Raw genomic sequence first — 14709 nt, forward strand, 5'->3', positions numbered from 1 at the left:
CATTTCTATTGCTACTTCAATGGTCACTGCTTCTCTGAACTGTCTGCTTGCATCCCTCCAGCTCTATGATGTGCTCGTAGCACCTGAGTAGCAACAAACTCTCATCCTTTTTCTATCCAATTCTCCTAAGCAAGAGTTACACCCAGCCCTTCATTTATGCAACAGGTCAACCCTGGAACTATCTCCCTGTGTCTGTATGTCCTACTTCCTGTTATCTCCAGAGTTTCAAACACAGTGTGTCCGTGCATGTCGAAATGAACCGATCTTGAATTTGGTTCTCTGTTGTATTGTTTTTGTTTTTTTCTTGCAAGGAACGGTTTGCGGGCTCCTGGCCTTTGGTTCCTTCTTCCGTGCATTAAAAAAAATATATATGAATCGGGAAACAAGACTACTGATTGTGGGTAAATTTGTTGCTGTGGATGGATTTTCTGTGAATGGTGTTAGAAGGAGTGATTTCATTAGACAGGCATTAAATGAGAAAGGTTATTTTCTTCCCCAAAATCCTAGCCTTGTGATGGAGCTCATTTATAAGCGGTACAATCTGTTTAAAGCAATGATGAAGCATATATGATAAACTGATAAAGGAATCGAGGTTTAGTCTCTCCCTTGATGAATACACTTCACTAGGAAACAAACGGTACTTGAATATTAATGTTCATACTGATGAAAGTAAGCTTTGGAAGTTAGGTATGGTAAACATTACTGTGCGGGAGTATGCTGAAAAAGTTGTCAAAACTGTGGCGAATAAATTTGCAAAGTTTGAGCTTTCACTTCAAAAGCTCATGGTTTCCTGTGTAACAGAAGGTGCAAGTGTTATGGTAAAATTTGGAAAATTGAGAAATTGTGAGATCATCTGTGTTACCCACACAGCATACACCCTGCGTGTGCGATGTTCTCTACAAGAAAAAAATCTACTCTGGTCAGTGTCAGTGAAACTGATGTGGAAGAATATTCGGAAAAGGAGCATGAGAACTACGATGATGACTTTGAAACAACAACTGAAATTGAGAGTTTTTCAACTAGGGAGCTGGACACTATTGAAAAGCTGTGTGATGAATCTGATGATTCTAAAGATAAAATTGGAAATGTTAATGCCTTTGAAACTATTAACTGTGTGAAAAATTGAGATTATTCAGAAGGTCAGTATTAAGAAAAGAAACTCTAAAAAAATATGTAAAAACAGGATTTGCTTATAAAAATAAATTAGTTTTGGACTCAAAAATTCGTTGGAACAGGCTATTGGCCATGCTTTACCGATTCCTCGAAGTTAAATTAGCAGTTGCCAAAGCTCTAGACTACAAGATAAAGCATGATATCAGTGACAAAGAATATTCAGCACTAAACGATACTGTGTTAGCTTTGCAACAAGTATAAGTAGGAGTTGAAAGATACCGCAGTCGTGATGCAACTTTGCTAAGAGTTGAAGGAGTTTTTGGTTTCATCGTCAATGAATTTGATGAGCAAAACTCAGCATCTGCAAAGATAACACAAGTATCTTCAATCAAAAGAATCTTTGAGAGGTGAAGTCTTGGTAGGACACAAGTAATACCTGAATGCTGGGAAAATACATAATCCCGGAAGTGGAGTTAGCTTACCAGCTTTACCCCCAAATCTTCTCTTTTAGCACCTGCAAAGAAAAGCTTGAGCTCACAGTCAAAGGATGAAGGAGAAGCTCACCTAGTGCAACATGTAAAAAATACCCCTGCTAATACTAGTACACCAGTCCTGTATGAGACAGCCCTAGCATGTATTCAGTATGGATGGTGGGTGTTAGAGCCGAAGTTGTGACATGTAGAGGTGTATGGTATACAGGAGGACTACTGGGCCTTGGGAGCAGGCTGTGAAGCCTTTGCCCAGAGTCGGACACATAAAAAGAAAATCATAGCTCTTGCTGAAAAATTGGAGGCAGGCGTAAACTCAATCTTTTAACCCTACGTGGCCGTCGACCCGTCGACGTCGAATGACTTTTAGCCAATAAATGGCCACAGGCGTCGTTTGAGCGCAGCCTATAAAAAAAAATGCAAAAATTTTGGGGAAGTTGATCAAACGTTCTGAACGTCTTCATACTGACCTACACTACACTTCCATACACCTCATTTCAGAGCCTAATGCTATGATGTGTGGATTTTCATTTTTTTTCACTCCTGGTCATGCCTAAACAAGCAAAACGTCACCCATTATCTCGACCCAGGCAGAAAATATCACCTCTGTCCTCTCTTGCAAAACACACACAACCACTTGCTTTCGATTATGAAGTAAAACAGGCACAAACCAAAAAGACATGATAATAAGTGAAAAATACATTTTTGTCTTGGTATCTTTACCTGTTTGCTCAGGTTTGTTGTACCGGTTTGGATTATTCGATGCAGTACGATTTGTAAAAATCTGTGAAAACTTTCGGGAAGTGAGCGAACATCTGGGACATGAGACTGACCTTCACGCTCTCACACCTCATCTATCACTGTCATTTCGCCACCTGCTGGATGCTGCTATGACGATTGGATGTACGATTTTTCGCTCGAGGCCATGCCTAAACACACATGGTTACACCCATATCTCCACCCACACAGAAAATATCATCTTTTTCCTCCCTTGCAAAATACACACAACCACCCTGTTTACGATTATAAATACAGGCATAAACAAAAGACATGAAAATAAAAGAAAAATTAATTTTTGGCTTGGTATCTTTACCCATTTGCTCAGGTTTGCTGTACTGCTTTCGATCATTCAGTGCAGTGGGACTTGTAGAAAACTGAAAACTTTCGGGAAGTGAAGGAATGTCTGGGACATGAGACTGACCTTCACTTCACGGTCTCACACCTCATTTATCAAAATTGTCATTTCACCACCTGCTGCCGTGACGAGTGGATGTACAGTTTTTTTGCTCGTGGCCATGCCTAAGCACACATAGTTACACCCATTATCTCGACCCAGACAGAAAACATCATACTTTCCCACACTCACGACACACAGGCAGCAACATATATTGCGACAATAACAAGGTAAAATGATAGAGAAAGGTGAACGTGTTATTACAGAAAAAGTACGTTTTCCCCCTCTGTAAATGTATTTTTTCTGCTTTGTCTCTGTACTCGTAATAATTAGACTTATTTTGTAGTTCTGAAACGACATTACGATTCTATTTTTAGCCATGGACGTGGTGTGAGAGCGCCAAGTTGCGACTCAACTTCCTATTGCTAATCGGATCTGACCCTCCACTTTCATATCCCATGGGAGAGCCTAGCCTCTGGGGACGGACAATTTCTCATTAAGGACTGAAAATTCAACCCTTTCGCTCCCTTTTCCAAGCATAGGCACGGAGATAACATAAAAAATAACTCGAAACTACCATAAACATATTTTATATAAAAAGGTGAAAAAATATTCATAATGATTTTTTTTCGAGCCATTCCTAACATATTATGTACTGAAATCATTCGATATCATCATATCTCATATTTGCGCAACATTTCAGCACCATTCACATTGTTTTTTGGGGTAAAAAAATATGATAACACCTGCGAAGTTGCACTGCGGCAGCACCTCTTGGCGGCGTATATCAGTAGCAGATATTTCTGCAACTTTCACGCTCCATTGCAAGCCACAGAATGGGTCTAGGAAGCTGGGATTTGGACTGTTAGGTGCGTCTGAACTTTCTCTTCAATATGACAAGAAGAAAATGAATTTTTGAAACTTCAGAAATTGGCCCCGGCATCGGCCTGTGGTACAGAGAAAACTCAGGACCCATGGCCATGGAAGGGTTAAATGCGCAAGATCATCCAACACCAGTATTAGCGATGTTAGTAGAGTAAGGAAATACCTTGGCAAAGAACTCGAAGTTTTTGAAGCAACTGGTGAAAGAACACTCAGTATAATTAATCTGCTGAATTTGCTCAAGTCAGTCCCTCCAACTTCAGATGAAATCGGAACAAGCCTTCTTAGCAGCTGGACCATTCATTTAAAGAAATGAGAATGCGTTTGAATGACAGGAGAATGGATTGTTTGTGTTTTTTGGGAACATATTTCAAAACTCCATATCTGCTCATTAGCAACTTTTAGTTTATGGTATATACTATGTAACTATGCTGTGATTGATGATATGAAAACGATTTTTTTTTTTTTCAATTATTTTGTCAACATGGTGACAGTGAACATCTCTCCCCCTCCCCCCAAAAGGAAAGCTATCGTTAAGTTGCCAATACACTAGAAAGTCTTTGAATTTTTGTTTCATATATAAATACATACATACAGTATATAGGCTACTCTTTTGCTTTATATGACAGTGAAAATACTTTATCTGAGTAAACAATGACTTCTTATATAATGTGTGTCTGTCTTGAGGAATCATGATAACATAAGTATCTTTCTGTTCCATGCATGGGGCTTTATTTTTTAACACAGTTATGTTCAGCATTTAAGAGAATTGCTTGAAAGATCGAATAATGGAGGCTAGTTTGTCTTGAATGATCCTACATACAACAGTTTATGTTTCATTGAAACCATTATCATTAGACTATTTTATGAAAGTAGCCTATATCCTGAAAAATCTTGGCAGCCTAATTTTTCTTCTGTTTCATGTATTTCATTGCCATGATTATTATTTTCGTGAAATGGTAGTGGCTATATCGCGTTTGTCTATCTAATTAATGGAGGGTTTTGAATAACTTATGTTTCTCTTAAATTAGCATATCCAGTACTAACTTACAATTTTACTCATAATCCATTTCCACTATTATTATTTTTCGATATATGAAAGTGATTATTTGGTTGACCTATTTACATTTGATAAAAATAAGATTCTTTAACCCCCCCCCCCGATCATATGATTGGCTGTGTGTGTGTGTGTGTGTGTGTGTGTATGTGTGTGTGTGTGTGTGTGTGTGTGTGTGTGTGTGTGTGTGTGTGTGTGACACACACTCACATTTACCAAATGACAGCACCACAAAAATGCATCAGTACGAATCAAAATAAACACGCAGCAATGTTCACATCAACTGTATTAACATCAAATGTTCACATACTTGCCTTAACATACCCTCATTCATCTTATTGCTCTTTGAGCTCTAAAACGGCACAAATATAAAAATAGCCAATGATCTCAGTGTATAGAACTCCATATGGCTAAACACACAGACACAAGACACCTGAGAGGCCCTTATTCAAGAACAACTTGCTCAACATCTTAAACTACACCCGAAAACAACTGACAGACAGAATAATGAACCATGGTGCTCCTCGACCTCACTTTATAATACTGTACGCCAGCTATTCTGACCTCCTGGAAGGAAGCACACAGTCTCTCCCTGAACCACCTTTCCAGTGTCATATCGCAGACAATTAAAGGGAATCCGGAGAGAGACAGGAAAGCTTCCATCAACTACAGGAATGCAAACATTAGAAAACAGAACATATTTTAACACTCGTTTTCAGATCTAACAGAGATGTGACCACCTTGAACAAAATCTATACAACAGACAGCCAAATTCACATCTTTTGTGGCAACACCCAAAACTACAACTTTCACTTTTCCAGCGAAATCAATATAACTGAAATACAGAAACTCATTAAAGAGAAAATTTTAACCCACGCCAAAAGAGTGTGTAAACATGCACAGCCTTAGGAGCACTATAAGTGAAATTATCAAAATACACAAACAAAAGACCTGGAAAAGCTCACTGGAAACTCTTGAATATCGTAAGAATTGCAGCAAATTCCCATAAGTCAAAGCAGTATATTCACCCATTCAGAAACTCATGTCCATCAAATCACGAATCCGTGCTAAACGGTTATTAAACAGTTACCGCCAAGAAACAAACACCCAAATAAGTTATCAAGTATTAATAAACAATAAAAGCATGGAAACCCAAATTTTAGCCTCCCTTCCTCAAAAAAATGAAAGGAAGCACTGAAATACCACTTTCATTCACGCCACAAGTACAGCAATTAACTAAAAAAAAAAATGCAAACGCTACAAGCAGACCATGTTCCAAACATGCACTTAAAACCTTTCACCTAATGGCAGTAAATGTTCTTGGTGAATATTTCAGTATCTGGACCCATAACCATATTCCTGATAGCTGTAAGAAAGCACCTATCGTCCTCATCTTCAGCCAGGAAAACCTGCTGATAGTCCATCATTTTAATTAACCTCCCTGTTTTGCACCCTATCCAAATATGGAAAGGATAATCTTATAGAACACCATACCCTCATATCCGTCTATTTAACTCCTAACGAATTCTGACCAAAACAAGTCGAAGTTGACTTAGTTCAGTCAAGATGGATTGAAGAATGGTTGGTGGTTGCGACCATCATCCACTCACTTGTTGTAGTCCTGCCTACTTCCTTCACCATTATTCATTTTCTGTGCCTGCCCTCCTGTTTCCCTATTTCTCCCATATTTCCTTCCACTTTTTATTGTTCTTTCTTTTTCAGGTAGCTTTATATTGAGTGGCAAGCTTAATGGTTTCCTGTAAGCCAGGAAACCGTTTAGAAAGCTAGATGGTAACCATATGACCAACCCATATGTGTTCCCTATGTATCAACAATTGGGTTGGCGAAGGGTTAGTGCCCCTTCCCATAAAACAACTATCTCAAAGACAAATGGCCACCCCTTACGGGATTATGGCGTTCTGGCTATTGATATCTATCTACACAGATAGATATAGATAGATATAGGTAGATATCTAGACAGAAGAATCACCCTAGATGCAATAATCATACACAAAGCATTTGGTACAGTACCAAGACGTACGCTGATGACAAAATTTTCAGATACAGTAAAGGAAAGAAAATTATAAAAAAATGGCTGGCCAACTTACTCTCAAACATGCATAGTCAGAAATATGCAAAGGGATATCACTGGACTCAGTACATACTCCCTAATTTTGTAACATTTTTCTACGTGGTTTACCAACCCCTCCTGTTTCAATAACAGGACTTTAACTAAAGTTTCACAACAGTCTAAATCTCAACAAGTGGCAGCCTAGTTGCAACACCACGTACGGTACACTCACCAGAACGTTATCTTAGAGAGAATAAAATGACTGCCTTACCAACTAAATCTACAATACCTTCTTTACTGCAGACAGACACGAATCTCTGACTCATCCACTTGTTCCCCGCCGTCCCTTCCCCCACAAGACCGACCAGATTCACTGGAAATACACCCCAGAATTCTAGAACTTACTTTGGAAACATACATGTCACTTTCTCAACACAAAATAACATCTGTACAATAGAATCTGGTAAACTCCATCTCTGATAGCACTGACAGGCAACACATTTGGAGAGTAAAAAATATTTCTGAGAACGATTTCTAAGCAACTCATGAAAACAATAGTGAATTACATCATCCCAAGCTGGACCTTAACCTGTAGCAACAGTGTGATGCGTAATGTTCCACAGCACAAAGGAAAGGCTTATGAATACTACTACTAATAATAAGACGTGCTAAGACCACAAATACAAGTGATGGCCGAGTGAGAAAAAAAAAAAAAAGGTAAAAGATGGCCTTGTGTTAGTCCCAGTATAGGGAAGCAATCAGTTTGAAGAGTTTCATGAACAAGGAACTTTACATATATTCCACAAATTTCATCGATATATTATAAAAACACATCGGCAATATCAGTGGACCAGCCCTGAATGAAACATCTGAGCCATATGCTGAATATGAATGGTGGTTATTGCTGTCAAGGTGGTGACATGTTCACCTGCATAGCACGTAAGACGACTGCTGAGCTACTTAGTCGATGCTCGGAGATGGATACATAGAAAAAGGAATAACTACACCAAAAAACAAAATTGCTTTCAATGAGGGAACACATGAATATGAGAAGAATTGTACATTGCCTCAGGCCAAGACCATCCCAGTCTTGTAACTTTTTATTGCATCATCCAGTTCCACAAACAGTAAAAAAATCAACAGCACCTAATACTGCACAGGGTATCTCAACATCTCATATCATAACGGGATCTCAACATCCACATCATGAGATTAAATTAACACACAACCACCACAGCCAGGGAACACCCCCAGCTAAATAGTATCCTTCGAAAACCATCATAGACATCTACTCCTTAGAATGTAACGTAGCCAAAGAGGCATGTGTACTCTCCGACAGACGACGATGTAGCAGTTACTCTTCCTTGCCATAATGCCAACTAAATACAACACAGAAACAGTTCACTGTGTACTGGTTGGGGTGGCCGGATTCCTGGAGTCCACCCAGAGTTGCAACAGCAAAAATAATAAAAGCAACAACAGCAACAGTAATAAAAATTTTTGTTGACTATATGCATTACGCTTAAGCTTAACAATTAATATTACGGGGGTCGGAAAATGGTTCACCTCGTTTTCTGACAGCTTAACAGAAACTGTTAACGATGTTTAAAATAATGATAAAAATGTACTGAAATAAGATTTTGTAGATACTAAAGTAATTATAAAGCATTCTGAGAGCGCATACCTCCACCAATGACATTAAAAAGGGTCCGGATCCGTGGATATATTATGTGGAATACATAGGATCCGGATCTGCCCCCAAATTTAATTAACTGTTCCTTGACCCATTGCCCACTATTCCACAAAATTTTATTGAAGTTCATTGAGAACTTTTGGAGATACTGTGCGGGATACATAAGATCCGGATCCGGCCCCAAATTTAATCAATTCTTTCCTGGCCCATGGCCCACCCTTACACATATTTTAGTTGAAATTAATTGAAAAGTTTTGGAGATATTGTGCGGTAGGATCCGGATCCGCTCCAAAAATTAATCAATCCTTTCTTGGTCCATGGATCACCCTTCCACAAAATTTCATTGTAATTCATCGAAAACTTTTGGAGGTATCGCGTGGACAGACAAACAGACAAACACAGGTGAATACATAACCTCCAACTTCGTTGGCAGAGGTAATAATTTTTGCACACTCTCATGTCATAAAATACGAGTGGTCATGGAGACATTTAACAGTTATCTCCTCAGTGATGTCGCCAGTGAACCCAATTAGTAATTTCAATCTCTAGTTTATCTCACTATATACAATAAGTATTATAAAACGATGGGTACGACTATATGAAGAGAGTAAAGCTGCGTTCCCACATTCACGATTCCGCCTCCCGATCGTCCACTACTGCCAACCATGGCCAATCGGGACCGCATCCCAGCTAGTCTGGAGCCTAGGTATGCCGATGGGTGTGCCATCGTGACGTCCGGGGATGACAAAGGGGATTGTTGGGATGGGGTTGGGATGGGGTTGAGACGGCCTAACGGGTGTCTGAGACGGCGTTACGAACGTCGCAATCGGGGCCGATTGTACCACGAGTGCAAGTCCAAGACAATAGAGGACCGTTGGGGTGCGGTACGACGGTCATAAAATCATCTGGAGGCACATGCGATGCCATTGCGGCAGAGTTACGGTTGTACGAGATGGTCCTGACGGGATCGCCATACCTGTCAAGATCCGATAAAATGCTGAACTCTAACACGTAAAATACACAAGATAGGTAGATAAATATTTGTAGGGGTGGTAATGGTGAGATTGTTTTATAAGTTATTGGATTTTCACACTAAGGTTATTAGGTCAGATGATGATGGTGATGATGAGCCACTCTCTCTCTCTCTCTCTCTCTCTCACACACACACACACACACACACACACACACACACACACACACACACACACACACTTCCTGTTAGATATATGGAAGTATTGAAACCATTATTATCACGGCCAGCGTCGTTTATTAACTCGATAACATACATACATACATACACTCACATACATACATACATACACTCACATACATACATACATACACTCACATACATACATACATACACGCACAATACATCCACACATACATACATACACGCACAATACATACATACATACAAATGGCCTGTGTGTGTCAGCTGCCTGTTATGGTAGGTGAGGATCTCTTTTTGTTTTTGTTTTTTGTTCTTTTTCGTCCTGTTACTAGATGATTTTATTGAGTTTATAGAGTGCGGTAGTAGTAGTAGTAGCAGTTGTAGTAGTAGTAGTAGTAGTAGCAGTGGTAGTAATAGTAGTAGTAGTGGTAATAGCAGCAGAAGCAGCAGCAGCAGCAGCAGTAGTAGTAGTAGTAGTAACAGTAGTAGTAATAGTAGTGGTAGAATAGTAGTGGTAGAATAGTAGTGGTAGAATAGTAGTAGTAGTAGTAACTTTAGTAAGTGTGGTAGTAGTTCTAATAGTAGTTGCAATCCAAGGCTTATGTGGACGTGAACTTGGTGGACTGCAGGCTGAAGTTGCCCTCCTCCTGCAGCCCACCATCCTCCTGTAGGGGATAGGGGGGTTCGGTTAGGGAAGTAGAGAGGAGCGTCTCCACCCCTTTTATGGCCGACCGTTCCCGTGTGCCGTTGTGACTCTTGCTTCAGGCAGTGGGTGTCTGGAGTCAACCGTTGCGCTGTCGGTGTGAGATGCCAACGGTTATATTTGTTTCACGACGGTCGCTATAGCTTCAAGACTCGTAACTACCCGTAACGACTTGTCAAGACTCGTAATGACTCACAGTGGCTCATTACGGCGCTATTAGGATGTTAAAAGGACGATCGCAATGTGATGGCGATTGGTGACAGTTGGCCCGAGCGTCGGCAAAATTTTGAGCAGGCCCAAAACTGCGCCCCGATGGCTGGCCCACGCCAACAGGACAACGACTCACGACGACGGTTGGGACGGTATCGTCAGTGCGTGGGGATTGTGCGCGATCATAATGGCGACGCTATGCCGACTACCTTTTTTCGGCAGTCGAGGATGATCGGGAGGCGGGATCGTGAAGGTGGGAACGCAGCATAAGATAATATGAAATATTTCAATTAATAAAGAAATGCAACCACAGAAGCCTTAACAAGATAGATTGACTCGTGTTAAGACTGAATTCTATTATCGGTCGGATGTACAGTATGTTGCAGTGCATGGTATTTTTTATTTTTTTTTTTTTACTTTTCAAATAGTAACTGCTCTCCGCTTTTTGGTATTGTACATACAAGTCATTTGTGTATATGGCTGGTAGCCCTTACGTTGTAAGCATTACACACCATCAGGTTCGTTAACATTTTTCTGCTTAAGAGAGTACAAAGAAACTTAGATATAAATATCGACGTCTACTAAACTTACATTGTTTTACCTTGATAGTGTATTAAGTCAGTTCTTTAGTAAATGTATTTTGTATACCGTAATATAGCCGAGCATTTGCATATATACTGTGATTATTATAATAAATCTACAAATTGCACCATCAAAAAGTATTACATACAGCTTAAAGGAAACTACAGTAACAATAGCATATGAGAAGAAATTGTGGATTACCATGTTTATTGATCTCTGTTTCCTCCAATCCCATCTTTTACTGGACTTGCTTACAATTATCCACTGATTAAAATCCATATTAAAGTGCAACGCGAAGAAACTCGACAAAAGAATAATGTATCAAATACGTTTCATAAGGCTTGGCACATCCCTCCCTCCCGTATATCAGCTGTATGCATATTTCAAAAAATTGTAGGTGCAAAATTTAACACACGCCCGTAGCAGAGCTCTTACCACCCTGAAATAATCCCCCATTCGAAGCCCTCCTCGCCCTCATTCCCACCTTTGTCTTTCTTGCATTATTTTAGCGGATATGAAGGCAGGCAGAAAGCGAAGCACAACATATGACGCTGTAAATTTACATGATACGCGTCGTGAAGTCTCGTAATTAGCGTATTGGTCGAACCTGGTAGCGCTTCCCCGCGCCAGCCGACTCAGACTTATAGGGCCTTACCTTTGTCTACACTGCGGGATATGTGAGGTATAAGAGAATGCAATACAGTACTATTGAATTAATGTGATTCTAGTGTTCAAGAAAATGCATTACAATGCTAATGAATTAATAAGCTTCTAATGTTCAAGAAAGTGAAATATGCATGTGGTGGCTATACTACCCACACATATAAAAAAAAAGTGTCAGACGGCTCACACGAAATTTGCATTTTGTTTTCTCATTGATAAATTTTCTTACTAACACATGCGTATAAACCCTACCTCCCATACACACAACAAACACTGTATAACGCAGATTATCAGCTAAGGAAGAATAGTGATAGTGAGGGGGGGGGGCACTTCCTACACAAACTGCACATTCTGAGAAAATGTTCACGATATACATGAAAATCAGTGGCGTACATGGAAAACTTGAGGGGCATGGACACCCCTTGAATTAGAAAGGGCACTACACCCCTAATCGATAGCTAGGAGAGAGAGAGAGAGAGAGAGAGAGAGAGAGAGAGAGAGAGAGAGAGAGAGACAGACAGACAGACAGACAGACAGACAGTTTGAGAAGACACTTTATAAGTGGCAAGCGAAAAGGTCTGGTTTACTAGCTCCTTAGAGCAATATCTGTGCACGCAAATGATGTGAGTTGGTTATGAAAATAAAGGAAATGTGAACTAGTTTTCTATGCATTCAGAGAAAAATGGAAATTACATACCTAATCATGTGGTTTGTATGTTAATTTCGTTGAAATCCAAGTGTCAACTTTCCCCTATTTCTGATCGTTTTTATTTTTTGGGAGGGGGGCTGACCCCCTATAGGAATGGTTGTGCTGGTCATGCTCCCCAAATCTCACAAATTTAGATGACAGACCATAGAGAAACATGTAGGCTACTAAGATATCAAAGCCTTATCTGCCCTCCATTCACTCTTACTTAGAAATAATAATTTGGTGACAGTGGGCTGATCTTCCTACGAACCATGGTTGGAAAATGGTATACAGTGGAATAACCTCCTTTCACTATTTTCAAGAATGTATAATTTAATGAGAGGGCTGAACTACTTTCAAGAATGTATAATTTAATGAGGGGGCTAAACCCTCTTAAAAATCATAGTTGGAAAATTGTGCATTACGCAAGGCCTTTCTAGAAATCACACAATCTTACCTGGGAAGTTTCATTCAAATGCATCAAAAACTAGAAGTTGAAGCAACCACACACACACACACACACACACACACACACACACACACACACACACACACACACACACACACACACACACACACTCCCGCGCAAAGGTATAGGACAGGGGTTCTCAACGTGGTTTTCGTGAACCCTCAGGTGTTCACAGGTTACTTCACAGAGGGCTTGAGATGGCTGACAATTATGTATCAACGAATATACTGTATATATATATATATATATATATATATATATATATATATATATATATATATATATATATATATATATATATATATATATATATATATATTACATCAACTGGTATATACCTAGACTGCTTCCCCCAAAAAAAGGGAGGTAGCCGAGACAGGACGACGCACTCCCAATTTACTCATCCACACTGACACATTCATTCGCACCTTAATCCCAAGGGAAGAGGGGACAGCTCTTCACCGCACCACACCGCACGAGGGTCAAGTGCACAGTGCAACCAGCGACATCTGCAGCAGGGCCCAACAGCAGAGCTGGTTTACCCCTGCCACATCATAATGGACCCGTCTCCTTACCCCCACCTGACCTGATCAGCTGATCAGACCAAATGCAGGGGAATATCCCCTCAGGACTGCATCATCATTTATTCATTCACAATTTCTCTCCAATTATTTCTGTCACGTGCAGCCACTCTTCATTGCTCAACAGACATCCCTTTCGCATCCAACACTCTCTTCACACTGTCCATCCATCTTATTTGTGGTCTTCCTCTCAGCCTTTCACCTCTCACATCTGATCCAGTTATCTTTTTCACCAATCGCTTATAATCCATTCTCTCCATATGCCCAAATCACCGCAACACCCTCTGCTCAACTTGATCAGCCATTTGCACAACTCCAGTTCTCCTTCGCCCTTCATCATTTCTCATTCGATCCATACACGTCACTCCACACATACTCCTCACGTACCTCATCTCCATTACATTCAAACTTTTCCTCTCTGCTACACCCATCTTCCATGTTTCAGCCCCATATAAAGCAGTCAGTACCACAACACCCTCATACAGCCTTATCTTTACATGCATTCTAAGCGAACGACATCTAAACACTTTTCATTCCTCTCAGCTTACTGCCTCCTGCACTTCCTCCATCGTGATCAAAGAATCATTCAACTCTCCCAACACATTTATTCCTTGCACCCTTCCATTTGCCACAATCTCAGCCTCCCATTCCTTCTGTACATTTAACAATCTTTCAAAATACTCCACCTGTCTCTTCCTTACTGCATCCATCTCAGTAAACATCCTTCCATCCTTGCTTTTACTCACTCTTCCTTCCCAGACTCTCTCTTTCGCACCCTTTTCACTTCCTTCCAAAACATTTTCTTATTCTGTTGAAAATTCTCAGTCAATCACCTACCCCACCTCTCATTTGCTGCCACTTTAGCATCATGCACAGTCCTTCCCGCCATATTCCTCTTCTCCTTATAGCTCTCATATGACACCTCATCCTTCCTCTGCAGCCACACTTCATATGCACGTTTCTTCTCAACCACAGCCATACTTGCTTCCTCTCACCACCGTTCAATTCCTTTTCTTACACCACCACCCACTCATCTCACACCACACACCTCTTCCGCATGCACCACCACAGCACTCTTAAACAACTGCCATTCCTCCTCCACACTGCCATTTTCTTGATCTTTCACTGCATTCCACTCATCTTTCAATTTCTCCTGATACT

This window comes from Coenobita brevimanus, chromosome 13 (assembly GCF_032717465.1).
Source record: "Coenobita brevimanus isolate Jiangsu-jjx chromosome 13, ASM3271746v2, whole genome shotgun sequence".
Lineage (NCBI taxonomy): Eukaryota > Metazoa > Arthropoda > Malacostraca > Decapoda > Coenobitidae > Coenobita > Coenobita brevimanus.